This window comes from Hypanus sabinus, chromosome 16, assembly GCF_030144855.1.
Source record: "Hypanus sabinus isolate sHypSab1 chromosome 16, sHypSab1.hap1, whole genome shotgun sequence".
NCBI lineage: Eukaryota > Metazoa > Chordata > Chondrichthyes > Myliobatiformes > Dasyatidae > Hypanus > Hypanus sabinus.
This window is the reverse complement of record NC_082721.1, coordinates 58,993,716-59,002,665: the sequence shown is the minus strand read 5'-3', so window position 1 is coordinate 59,002,665 and position 8,950 is coordinate 58,993,716. Positions and strand designations below refer to the sequence as shown.

Below are 8,950 nucleotides of genomic sequence, written 5' to 3'. Positions count from 1 at the left end.
GCCCATTAATCTTCTAGTCATTTTAACACAGTCTTGAGATTTTGAAGATGTTCCTTACCGGTAACAATGATGCCATCCTGGTAACACTGAGTGCCTGGGCAGCTTTGCAGCACCTAGTCCATAGCTTTTTACCAAAATGCAGGTGCAGAGGCTACTCCAAAAATAAGCCTATTATAAGCCTATTATAGTGATAAAGTCCTTTGTGAGTGTTTATGGTGAGAAACACTTTGGATACTTCTTCCACCTCCATCAGTAGGTAGGCCTCAGCTAAGTCCATTTAGCTGAAGTCTTTTCCTCCAGAAATTTTTGCAAAGATATCCTTTATCCTAGGCAGAGGGTATTGATGTACTTTTTGTATTGGGTTAACAGTGACAGATCCTACCAGACCCATCCTTCTTGGCCCTTGGGACCACTGGCATTGCCCATGAGCTCCACTCAACCTTGGAAAGAGTTTCTTCTGGATTACTGGCTACTTATCACAGATGGCATAAGGAACCAGACAGTTTGTGAAACTTAGGTGTGGCATTTTCATTTAACATTGTTATACCCTTGATATGTTTGAGATTTCCAGTGGCATCTTTATATACTGCTGTGGCATTATCCAGTATCTTTCTTTATTTGCTTTCAGTTGACTCTCTCGCAAGGAGTGTGGCATGCAAATTGTGGATGGATCTTCAAACAGGTTGTAGTTGCCTCAGCTAATCACGTCCCCGCAAACTGCTGTTTTTACCGCATACACATCTAATGAGGCTTGTTGGTTGTTGTATTTTACTGTTACAAATATCATTCCCACAGGAGTTATCTTTTCTCCAGTATAAGTTTGCAGATGGATACTGCAGGCTTCGGTTCAGTATTTTTGAAATGCCATTTAAACTCATTTTGTGGAATGACCAAAACAGTCAGACCAGTGTCCAATTCCATTTCAGTTAATTTCCCATTCACTTCTGGTGTAAGCCATATTGTTTGTCTATTGTTAGTTTTCACATTGTAAATCTTAAGATTAGCTAGTCCTGTGTCACTCTCATTATTATGAAATTTTTCATCAACGGCATCTAGATTAGCGCTCTTTTTGTAACTGCAACCTGACTTTTTATCTTTTCCTTGTCCCTGTGCTGCAGGAATTGAACCCGTCACTAGCACTGTGAACCATAATGCTAATCGCTACACTACTATGTCACCCTATTATATCACCTCCACTACCAGCCCTGGCCGCCAATTCCAAGCATCTACCATTCACTATGTAAAAAAACTTGTTTTGCACATCTCCTTTAAACTTTCTGCCCCCTCAACTTAGATGATTGTCCTCTAGTATTTGATGACGTCTGACATTTTAAGGGTCAGTGGAGCAGGTGAGGATGAGAAGTGTCTGTCTCTTTGCCAGTGAGAAGGCAAGACCTCAGGAGCTGTCAGCCATTAATTCACTCCGACCAGCTGGATCTCTCTCTCTCTATACACGCCTGTGCTGTGGACACATTCCATCCACTGAGACCCACACATGAATCATCAGGACTCTCAACTTTGCCAAAGCAAAAATAAACCTTGCTTATTTTTTTTTCAGTGGAAAAATATTTTGTTTCCAATTCCAACCTCTCAGACGGGAAAGGAGTCGTAAAAAATGCAGCTATGCAACTTGCTGTCAGTGAAGGTCACATTAGGCAGAGTGAATCAATTGTCTTGTTTAAACTGGCCGGGAGAGTTGTTTAATTCCCCTCACATGACATACCTTGTGGCCCATATTTCACATACCTCCATATCCTCCCTGCATTGACAGGACCAGCTCTGAACTCCTCAAGATGATATGAGGTTAAAACAAACATTGTAAAGATTAAACACAAGAGATTCTGCAGCTGCTGGAAACCCAGAGCAACACACACAAGATGCTAGAACTCAGTAGCCAGGCAGCATCTATGCACGGAAATAAACAGTCGAACATTCATGCAGAGACCATTCCAGGATCTGCTATCACCAATTCCAAATTTAACTGGACTGTTGGCCTATGAATTGGCTATGCCAGTTCCAATGAAAGCTCTCACCTCAATGGAAGATTCTGTTTGAAAAATCATACTCTCTTCTTCAGCAGCTGAGCACATCTTCTTTCTTAACCTCAGTGTGCTCCAGTACATTAACCTGTTCTATGCTAACCTCACATTCAGTGGTGCTTTCTCATATCCCCTTCTAGCTCTCCTAAGTTCCTTCTTAAGCTCCTTCCTGGTTACCTTATAATTCTCGAGAGCCCTGCATGACATTTGCATCTTGAGCTTTCCATTTACTTTGCCCTACCGTCAAGCCAAACCTATCCAGAGCCCCATGCGAGTGCTCCCTAAACAGCCGCCCTTCCACATCTTCAGTCAAATCTACTTATGTGCTTCTCAGTGTCTTTGTTGTTATTTTGGGGGTTGCGCTAAAGAATACTCTGAAAAGAGTCATTGTTCCCTTCCTGTTTCTGACTTCCATAGACAATCCCTCTACAGTGTCCTCCCTTTCTGCAGCTAGGCTACTATCTCTGATTAGCAATGCCACTCTCCAATTCTCCCCCACCATTTACCTCCCCCCCATCCCTTCTGAAAGATCTAATTGGAACATCAAGCAGCCAAGTCTTTGGTACACAGTAATGGCCAGAGTGCCTTAGTTCCATTCACTAATCCATGCTCTAAGGTCATCACCCTCATTCCTGACATTTCTTGTGCTGAAGTAGAAAACTCATTTTATCTCATCCAACTGTCCTATCTACCGCCTGTCCTTCCTCACAGTCTCTCCCCTATCACACTGGCTCTCATCCCTGTTTCAACCTAATTTAAAAACACGCCAACAGCTCTAGCAAACCTGCCTGCTCGGACATCCGTCTCTCTCAAGTTCTGGTGTAACCCTTCTCTTTTGTATAGGGTCATACTCTCCACAGAAGCTAACCCAATGAACAGCAAATCTGAAACCTACCCCCTGTACCAACTCATCAGCCATCCATTCAACTACCATATCGTCTCATTTTTACTCTCTATGATGCACGGCACAGGCAGCAATCTAGAGATTACTGCCCATGGGGATAGAAATCACCCCCGCACCAATGAACCAGCACCTGAAGAGCCTTGACTCACAGGTCCACAGACTGGGAGCAGGGAAGTAGGATTATCATTGGTTGGTATGGTCCATCTTTGGTTAGCATGAACCTAATGGGCAGAATGATCTCTGAGAACAATGTCAGTTACTGAATGTCTCTGGAGGGAGTTCAGAAGTGAGACTGTTGCTACAGTAGGCACTTAGACCAATTAATCCCAGTCACTGGGAGGTGGAAATGGCTGTACATACCTGAGAAGGAGTCACTGTTATGTTATGATGTTATTTCATAGAGTAATTTTACCACTACGGTTGGTAAATTCTCAGATGGTAATGAGGAGATGTACAAGAGTGAGATAGATTGTCTGGTCGAGTGGTGATGCAACAGCATCCTTGCCCCAACAGGCCTCAGCTTCTGGATTTCTGATTTGAATCACAGGCCTAACCCTCAGCATTGGCTCCAGGACCTACTGATCATCGAACGCCAGGCCTCAAACTCCAGGCTCAGCGATAATGGGACCCTGAACACGAGGCCTCAAATCCCGAACTCACCGCTTTGTCATTGAACCTTCTTCCTCCTGTCCGCATGGAACTTTGGCTCCAGAATTGGCTGATAACTTGCTGACTCTGGGGGAGTCTCCAGGCCTAGCCCATGCTGGTCTGCCAACTCAACACCCAACTGGACTCCCCACCCTGGCCTTCCCATGCCCGTGTCACTGGCATTCAAATGCAGAGTGCCAGCTTGTTCTCTAACATGAACCCTAACTCCCCTCGCTGTCCCCAAAATCATTATCACAAACCAAAAGAAACAACTAAAACTGAGTCATGACCTCAATGGTTACTATTGAGCTGCCAATGGTCATTGGTGTAATGTCAGAAATACCATATTTGCTCAGCAAGCTGCGAGCTATAATGACTAGATAATAATTTTAGAATCATAGAGCACTACTGAAACAGACCCTTTTGCCCATCTAGTCTGTGCCAAACAGTTATTCTGCCAAGTTCTGCACCTGGCCATAACCCCCCGTACTCTCCCATCCGTGTACCTATCCAAATTTCTTTTAAATGTTAAGTTGAACCTGCATCCACCACTTTCGCTGGCAGCTCTCCCACACTGTCACCACCCCCTGAGTGAAGAAGTTCCCCGTCAGGTTCCCCTTAACTAGTTTCATCCTTAACCTCTGACCTCTAGTTCTAGTTTTGCCCAACCTCAGTTGAAAAAGCGTGCTTGCATTTACTCCTCATAACTTTGTATACAGTACCTCTATCAAATCTTCACTCATTTCCTATGCTTCAGGGAATAAAGTCCTAACCTATTCAATCTTTTCCTATAACTCAGATCCTCAAGTCCTTGGCAACATTCTTGTAAATTTCCTCTGTACACTTTTAATCTTATTGATATCTGTCATGTAGGTAGGTTTTGTTTCAATCTGTTTTGTGTTAGTAATATTGAGTGCTGTTTCATGCTCTACATTAAAAGTCCAATAAGGTACATGGAACAGGGGAGTTAAGTCTTAAATAAATATATAAAAGGCATCAATTTTTAATGTGATGGGCTTCCTTTGGGATTGTCTGAGCTTTAGTATTTGAAAGATTGATCATCTTTCTGATCTTATTATCTCCTCCTGTTTTTGCCTTTAGCAGACTCCCATTAAACTCTAGACACAGCTCACACTGGGTATATTTGCACAGACAGCCGGGTCAGATGGGAGTGTACATCGTCACCTGTGATGAGAGTGAATTATGTCCCTGAGTAGGAATGCATTAACTGAGGTATGTGAACTGTAAAAGGAAGGCAGGATATCAATATTATTTAATTCCATTGGAACCCTCTTTGCAATAAGATTTGTTAAACACTTAAAGAAGGTGGACCATTCAGTAAACCATCCAAAACTACGAGGAGTTGTCCAGTCTCCCCCATCACGTTGGAACACTTTAAGTATATCATTATTTTTTGCATGATCTCTGAATATTTTGCCCCTAAGTTCAAAGTAAATGTATTATCAAAGTACATATCTACTACCCTGAGACTCATTTTTTTTTATAAGCATTCACAGAAAATACAAATAAACACAATAGAATGAATGAAAAACCACACACTAATAAAGACGGACAAACAACCAATGTGCAAGAGACAACAAATTTCTCAAATACAAAAGTAAAACAAAATAATAAATAATATTGAGAACATGAGTTGCAGAGTCTTTGAAAGTGAGCCCATAGGTTGTGGAATCAATTCAGTGTTGTTTCAGGAGCCTGATGGGTGTGGGGTAACCAGATGACCTTTGAATTGACTGAGCATTTTCGAGGGTAGTTACCAGCCCACTGGTGGACCTACACTCAGCTGTAGGTCAAACCAGTTAATTATGGCATAATAAACACAAGAAATTCTGCAGATGCTGGAAATCCAAAGCAACATACACGGAATACTGGAGGAACTCAGTAGGTCAGACAGCAGCTATGGAAAAGAATGAAGTGTCAACTGATGGCACTGATAGAAGATTTTGGGCTGAAACATTGATTCTTTATTCCTTGTCATAATTACAGAATATTTCCTTCCCTGAAATTCATTAATGAGACAGCTGGTTTTTTAAGGGACAATCCCATCTTGTCACTGCTTTTTAGTGTAAACTTCCCAGATACCATGCTGGGAATTGAACAGAGAACATAGAACAGAGAGCACAGAACAGTACAGCACAATAAAGGCCCCTCAACTCATGATGTTGCCTTCAGAACAGTATAAGAAAATGAAAACAGAAGTTAGAATGAAAATGCAATGGAGAATTAAAGGTAAGAATGATTGTTTGTCTTCTGCAAAGCAGATACCAAATCTGTGTTTGGTTTTAACCTACTCCTTTTAACATTTTAACCTACTGCAAGATCAATTTAACCTTTCCCTCCTCCATAGCCCTCTACTTTTCATTCCTCCATATGCCTATCTAAGAGTCTCTTAGATGCCCCAATGTATCTGTCTCTACCACTACCCTGGCAGCATACCCACCACTCTGTAAAAGTACCAATCTCTGACATCCCTCCCACACTTTCTTCCAAAATCCTTAAAATTATGTCCTCTCACATCAACTATTTCTGCTCTGCAAAAATGTCTCTGGCTGTCTACTCAATCTGTACCTCTTGAAAACCTCCACCTAGTCTCCTCTCATTCTCCTGGAGGCAGATACATTAGGAGAATCTTAGATATCATGGATAAAAGTTCTTGTCTCCCTGAGCCTCATATACCTCTCATAACTTTGTACACCTCTATAATATCTCCCCTCATTGTCATGCTTGAGGGATTAAAGTCCTAACCTATTCAACCTTTCTTGTAGTTCAGATCCTCAAGTCCCAGCAACATTCTTGTAACTTTTCTCTGCACTCTTTCAAGTTTATTGACATATTTCCTGCAGGATGGTGACCAGAACAGAACGTAATACTCCAAATTAGGCATCACCACTGTCTTATACAACTTAAATATCACATCTCAAATCCTGTGCTCAATCCCCTGATTTATGAAGGCCAAAGAAACAAAAGATTAGAAGACCACAAGACATAGGAGCAATACTGTGAGAAGCTTGTGGAAGGCTACCCAAAACGTTTGACCCAAGTTAGACAATTTAAAGGCAATGCTACCAAATACTAACAAAGTGTAAAAAAAAGACTTAGGAGCAGAATTAGGCCACTTGGTCCATCAAATCTGCTCTGCCAATCTATCAAAGCTGATTTATTATCCTTCTTAACCACATTATTTTGTTTTCTCCCCATGTACAGAAGCCTGAAGGCACACACTCAATGATTCAGGAACAGCTTCTTCCCCTCTGCCATCCGATTCCTAAATGGACGTTGAACCCTTGGACACTACCTCACTTTTTTAATATATATTATTTCTGTTTTTTGCACAATTTTTAATCTATTCAATATACATAAACTGTAATTAATTTACTTATTTATTTATGATGATGATTATTATTTTATTCTGTTCTTTTCTTCTATATTATGTATTGCATTGAACTGCTGCTGCTAAGTTGACAAATTTCATGACACATACCAGTGATAATAAACTTGATTCTGATTCTGATTCTAAACTCAGATATGTAGGCCAGGTGGTGTGGCTGCCCTGCAGACCAAGGGTCTGATATTTTGGCCATTGTGTGCATGACGGGTTTCTGTCAGAAAATGAAAATGGCATACAACTAGACACCAAGAAGCTCACGGTCAAATGTACTGTACTTCATTTTGGGGGCGATGGAGCTGAAGAGGGTAAGTGGCTGTCACAAGCCTCCGACCAACTGTTCGTGCACAACACCCATAGCATAGTCTGATTCGATGGCTATTGGAAGCAGGTGTGCTCTTGGGGTTGCATTGGAAAGAGCTTGTTTGGCATCATCAAATGCCTTAGTCATGTCTGCTGACCAGTCAAGCACATGAGTAGGGGTATTGCCTTTAAATACAGTCGACACATAATGCGAAATCGCATAATGTGAATAATTATTTAAATGGAGAAAATAGGGATGTGTTCCAGAGGGCTTCCCAAATATGTTTTATCTGTAATTTATTCACATTTTCATACCAATACAACACAAAAGCAGTACCACAAGGCACATTCATATTATATTTCATCAATTTAAGGTAATATTCAATGTAATAAATCATAGGAAGTGAACATACTAGGGTGTACAGTACTCACCAACAGTGGCAGGTGTGTTCGCTCCCGGAGATGAGTGGTTGTTGTGGTGTCGGGCAGCTTACATGGATAAGGTGGATGGTTGTGGGTCATCAGGATCATCAAGCACAGCAAGGGGTGAAGGAAGACTCACAGAACTCTCAGAATTGTCGGCACCGGTTTGAAGAAAGTGGTGAGAGTTGTTTGCTTGGCAGCATTTTGTTTTTCAGCATAAATGTGCTCGTAGGGAAGAAGGGTTGACGGCAGGGAATGACTGAAATGGCTGACTCCATTCTAAACTTGAATCCATGTCCATTGCCATTTGTGCCAAGTGTTCGGACTTCCACCAATCCCCCACCGTTGGTAACCTCCCGGGATTTTCAAAATCCTTTGTTGCTTGCAGCATTTGAGAGATAGTTCACCGTAAAATAAATACACTGTAGCGGTGTGCTACACGCAGCGCTAAAATTACGACACGGAGTCGGTAACTGGAGTTGAAGGAAAAAACTTTATTCGAAAACTTCAGCCTCACTTTTAAGCCTCTGTCAACCGGCCCCCCATGGCGCGGAGGCTCCAAAGCTCTGTGCTCGCAAACCCCCGTAGGCTATCTAATTGTGAGCCGGTTCGGATACGCTAGGAAATGGGTCGCCACAACACCTTGAAGGTGGATCACGCCTTGGTCGAGTGGTTGAATCAGCGATGTTGTGTTAGGCGGCAGGAAATGCACCGTTATGTTAGGATGAATGATGTTCAAATGTTTAGCATGGGCTGGCGCATTGTCAAGCAACTAAACAACTTCAAAGGCAAGATTCTGTTCCCGGCAGTAGCGTCCCAGAGCTGTGTTACCTTCACCTGAGGCCACGCTGTTTATACTTCCCAACTTCTTTTCAAGTGTTAAAGCGGTTCTCTGCCGCTCGGCTGATGGCCCGAGACACGACATCGGACGCTTAGGAAGCATAGTTAAATATTTCAAGCACAAAATCATTGCACCGTAGGTAAAAACAACAAAAGTTTAAGAGCGCAAGATCGCGCATCCACACCTTGGCAAAGCCAATGCGAGGCTGGCGGGAGTGAGACTGTGAGGCACGTGACTTGTATTGGCGGGAAAGTGCCGCTCCTCGCATAACTGTGAGTTTTGGACGCAGGTAAGGAGATGTTGGTAGAAATAGGTTCCTCACAGAACTGCGAATATGTATAGTATGAAGACACATATAATGAGAATAGGGTGTACACTATACAGTG

General features: G+C 42.3%; 1 long non-coding RNA gene across 1 annotated transcript; it reads left to right on the top strand.

The window, feature by feature from the left end:
• Positions 1-342: 342 nt before the first annotated feature.
• Positions 343-7,123, top strand: LOC132406347 (uncharacterized). Its single transcript, XR_009516138.1, has 2 exons — positions 343-517; positions 629-7,123. It is a non-coding gene; the product is annotated as an uncharacterized LOC132406347 (long non-coding RNA).
• The last annotated feature ends 1,827 nt before the right edge of the window (positions 7,124-8,950 follow it).